The following is a 5461-nucleotide window of genomic DNA, read 5'->3' on the forward strand; positions in this document are numbered from 1 at the left end:
ACTTTTATCCAATTGTCCTTGTCTCGTGGTTTATGATTTTTTTTTCTTGCTTCAACGGGTGTGTAAGTGAGCTATCACAACAACTTTTTCTCAGTTTTCTCCATTCATTAAATGAATTTCACATCAATTTTTATGATAATTTTGCATGGAAATTTTCTTAAGAAATAATAAAACATACATTCCAAAAAATAGTGAAATATTTACAAAACTAAAAAGTAAAATAGATGTACATAAAGGAAAAATATAACAAGAAAAACATATGTACAAACTAAAATATATATACAAACAAACATAACAAAAATCATAACAAAACCTATAACATAAATGTACAAATGTTATAAAAAACACTTCATTAAAAAAACGTAACAAATCATAACAAAACATTAAAACATAACATATAACATTCTAAAAAAACACAACGTAACAAAAAAATAAAACATAACAAAAAACAACGTAATAAAAAAAATGAAATTTGCCATGTATAAAACATTTCCATATGTGAACAAAAAAGTCAAGCGTGTAGAAAAATGTGGAAGCATTTTGAAAATGAAACGTGGTTTTGAACAAAAAAAAGTCAAACGTGTAGAAAAATGTTGAAGCGTTTTGAAAATGAAACGTGGTTTTGACTACGCAACGTTTGAAGAATGGAGAGGCATTGCTGGAGTGGTTCCTTCAACTTCTAACAAAAATCTAGAACATCCAACTCTAAAGGATAATTTACTGCCTTCTGGTTTGATTCTCTTTTCCAAAAGAATCGTACAAACTGTATGGTTAAATAATTTGGCAAGGTGTTAATGCATGATTCCTTCAAATACACTGCATTGTGGCCGAATGTAGGAGACACCTTCTCCAGTTCAAACTTCAGACCATGTTTCAATCCTTCATGCAAATGGTTGACCTCATGAGAAATGTGACATTTTAACGAGTACACCAACTCTGTCCCAAAACTTTCCTCACCACTTTCAGCACATCGAATCTTTCTTGTAAGCTCGATCCCAAATAAAGACTTCATAGATTCACTCGAATCTGGGGACTTGAGAGATTGTGACAGTGTATAGATAAGTTGGGTCCAACATTCCTCTGCATCCTGTTGCATAAATAGACCATTATGTTGCTGGGTAAACTAAGGATACTTCTTTCTCAGCATCATCCAAAATTGCATAGGAGTGACAACTCGAGTGCTTCTATCCAGCTCACCAAATAAATCCCTAGTAGCCACAGTTAAAAAATGAGATGAAGGATCTAAATCACTGCTCCTCCCAGAATATGTGTACTTCTGTAACACTAACTTCAACTCTGGAACCAAATGTAAACATTGTACAATTGAATTCATATAGCATGTATTGCCCAAATTGAATAAACCAGCTGTGTGGCCCATAGATGTAGCATGTTCTTCTTTAAAAAACATTTTTATGCCCATGACTTTGTTGGTTACATGATTGGGCAGCCACATGTAAGGAAGATTTGTTACAGGAAGGAATTTTTCCAAGGTTTGTTGCGCACACTTCTGGATTTTCCTATACTGAAGGGAAGTTTCGAGTGGTGACTAAGGATTAGAACTGCCACTCTAGATCCATTGATCCCACCTAAACTGGTTCGCTTGGTGAGAAGATCTGGAATAAGAAGGAAGGGTGTCGTGATGCAGTCAATTCCATCTCAGAAATGGGCGGTGTGTACTGGCTGTAATGTTATGAATGTGGCATGTTTTCAGAAATGCACATTAGCGGGGTATGTTGGTGAAATGTGATGTGCCAACTCCGAAGTGAAAACTTGGAAGGCCTAGATTTTGTTCATGGTGAAAAGCTTCTTGCAAGCTCCGCACCATTGCCAGAAATTATCATTCTCCATTGGGCCTTTTTCCATGCAACACTAACTAAGATTCCTTCAAAGACCAGAGCCCTCAAATAGGCGTATAAGGACCAAGCTAGAGCTCAAATTGCACCAAACAATAAAACATATCACAACTATGGACCATCCTGGGCCAAACTAAAAAGAATTACCAAAGCAAATCCTGGTACGATCAAGAAGCCATTATTGTTTGCTTTTTATAATTTCCAGATCAAAGGCCCAGAAGGGCAGGTGATAAATATGGTCTCGGGAAGGCTGCATATGCCAAGGAGGAGGGAGGATCGTGATGGCTCTCTCTCTTATGGGTGATATGGATCAGATCAGGCTCAGCTGCAGAAACTAGCCATTTCTGCAGCTGTGCGCCAAATATGCAGCGATTCAAAGCAATTTCGAAGCAAGATATATATATATATATATATATATATATATATATATATATATATATATATATATATATATATATATATATATATATATATATATATATATATGATGATGATGATGATGATGAATTTTGGATTTAGACTCTAAGCTAATGCATTTAATTTTTTTTACAGGTCGCACAAGAACCTAAATTGTCAATTTTTTTGGAAAAAAGAATTGATATTTTTATTTAAAACTTTACATTTCCCTTATTCAAAAACAACATTTTTTTTTAATGAAAGTATGATGTTTTTTTATTATTAAAAACCAAAACATGATTTATTTATTTTTTATTTTTTATTTTTTTATTAAAAATATTTTTGTCAAATTATTAAAATGAAAGAAAATAAATACAATCTCAAAATTTTAAATTCTAAATGAAAATGCAATCAAGTTTGATTTTATTTCCCTATTTTACCCTACTTGAAAGAAATTTTATTTTTTATTTTTTAAGTATATGAATGTTTCCAATGGAGCCATTTATGGATTAGACTTTCTAGAATGTTCATGTCCAAATTTGCAAAATGTACTGGATTTTGTATGAGGACATGAAATATTGTTTTAACCTTTAGATTTGTTACAAAGATCTCTTGAAGAATGGATGAATTTCATGGCGCAATCATGTTTCGATACCATTCCTCATTGTAGTCCTTGTGCTCCAAATAATGTTTAATCTGCATTCTAGATCCTTTGTCGATAAATGGTTAGTGTGTATCTATATATATATATATATATGATATGCATCTACATGCTTTAATCATGCCTCTGGGAAAAAACTGAAAAATGAACTCTAGGCTGAAAACTAGTTCCTATGCACACTTCCTCGGCAACAGCGCCAAAATGTTGAGGCAAATTAATTACCTATTATTTAATTGTCAACCCGGGGGTTTCGTAAAACGTGCAAAGTGTGTGTGCATTGTGTATGCTAGAAATTAACTTCCAATTTAGATCAATTGAACTACGAAACCAAACAACGACAAACCAAATTCACCTATTTTAATTCAACAATAAATTCAAAAGAAATTATAGTACAGTGCGCGGAATTGAAATCTTAATCTACCACACTTGTAGGTATTGAAAATCACACCACTCTTTCAGAAATGAAATTGCATGAAATGAGATCTACTCTAAGGGATCATGTGGTCATTATCAAATCAAGATCCTATGAAATGAATAATCAAAACAACATGAAATGAAATGAAAGAAAAAACAGTCATTCTTAACCTCTCACACATGAAAAGATATGAAAGCAAATAAAAATAATCACTCTTAACTTCTCCCACAGGAAAAGATATGAAAGCAATAAATCTTAATCTATGAAAGCAATAAATCTTAATCTATGAAAAACAATAAATCTCACACATTATAGGTGGCCAATCCAAAAGCATGAGAGATGGCAGGTTGAGAGGTTCCCAGTGCAAGCATTACCAATCAAGGTGAACATTACTCATGAGCATGGTGTTAATTCTAAATACCATTCAAAACATGAGTAATCTTAACTTTCCACCTGAGTATCTCCAACTTTACACATGCCTTTGAGAGGAGAAGGCTCTCCTATTTATACAAAACATAAGAAGATACCTCATTAATGGAGGTCCACTATTCTCTCCCTAGATCCCTAGAGAATCTCATAGAGTTACAATTCAAATAGGTATTGATGAGACACATATCCTCTTTGACCTTTTTCCAAATCTCCTTCCATATCTTGAAGGGAATTCGAATTTGAACATTGAAGGTCACATAAGGGTGCCTTGGAGGCTTCCAGATGACCTACACATGTCATGAAACTCAAGCCACTTTTAAGTATTAGCAATTATATGTCATTTTTCTAGGTTTTAACCACAAATTCACTTAAAATACTAAAAATCATTAGCTTTTGGAAAACACAAATGGAACCCATATAATTATGAAATTATAGGCCAATGAAAGGTTATATGGTCATGGAGTTGTGACATGTGAGTAAAATTGTGGCAATAAAGGTGAAAGTGGATGATAGTTTGAATACATTTTGGAGGCTCTACACAAGGTCCATGTGTCAATACATTGGTTGTCCATGTCATCTACAGCATACATTGTATCCATGTTGTCTTGGTCTCTTCTTCATTCTTCAATGTTCAAACATAGATGCTTTATTTAACCATGTGAAGGTTGGAAGGTCCTTCTCTCCACATACCCCTTATTACTTTCAATGTGTGGAACAAAGATGAATCTTTAACTACCTTAAGCCTTTGTGTACTCAAATATCTGCACATGGTGGGTCATATCACCTTATTTGTTATGCATGGATTTAACCTTTTTCGAGTACAAGTAATGAAGAAGCAAGAACCGCTCTAACTCTCTCATTTCCCACACATGACTAGAACTTAACATGCCCTTCTCACAAAGACTTTGTTGTGGATTTGTAGAGTTAGCATCTACCTCCATAAATAAAACTTTTATATATACATTTTTCCATTTTCATTATTTTCATATATTTCCCATTTTTTTAGTAGATACTAAAGAAACATGATACAATTTTTCTTTGCTATACCTAAACATGCTGAATGTCAACTTATTTTCTTTTTGTACAAAGAGGCACATTCTAAAACCCAGTTAAACATGGATGTGTAAGTATGTCACGTCCTCAAAAAAAAATATATTTTTTTTCTGCTAATGTCGGTCAAAACATTAGCTTGAATCTTAAATTATATTTAGATTATATATAACTTTTTAGTCTGATTAATGGACCAAGATTAATTATCAAAATAAAATTGTGTATTATTATATATAATTTGGATGGATAATAAATTATCTTACGTGTTTAATAAATCTTTTACCATATACTTGAATTTGTGAATGTGAATGAACCATAGATTTACCTAAAATGTACAACATTAAAGTTCCAAATTAGGTAATATTTTAAACATATTTACTATTTACTAAAGCCAATACCATTTCTTAAATCAAAGGCAAAAAGGTTAATTCAACACAAAGTATTGAAAATGGTGCTCCAAAATCTTTTAGTATTTTCTTTAGTTAAATATTTGTAAAACTAATCTTTAAAAGGAAAAACTATATCTATTAATTTCATGTAGTTTTATTATAAATTTTTTTATCATACCATGCAAAAAACATTTCTAAATCTAATATTGACATTCAAATATTAATAACATAAATATTAAATATAATATTAAGAAGTATACTATAATAT

At 32.0% G+C, this 5461-nt stretch overlaps 1 pseudogene; it reads right to left on the reverse strand.

Annotated features, from left to right (window-relative positions):
- Nucleotides 1-574: 574 nt before the first annotated feature.
- Nucleotides 575-1392, reverse strand: LOC149171711 (ubiquitin carboxyl-terminal hydrolase 6 pseudogene; annotated as a pseudogene).
- Between the last annotated feature and the right edge of the window lie 4069 nt (nucleotides 1393-5461).

The sequence above is a fragment of the Pinus tabuliformis genome, chromosome 4_2 (assembly GCF_031772625.1).
Source record: "Pinus tabuliformis cultivar Carrire ecotype Pingquan chromosome 4_2, CPIR1, whole genome shotgun sequence".
NCBI lineage: Eukaryota > Viridiplantae > Streptophyta > Pinopsida > Pinales > Pinaceae > Pinus > Pinus tabuliformis.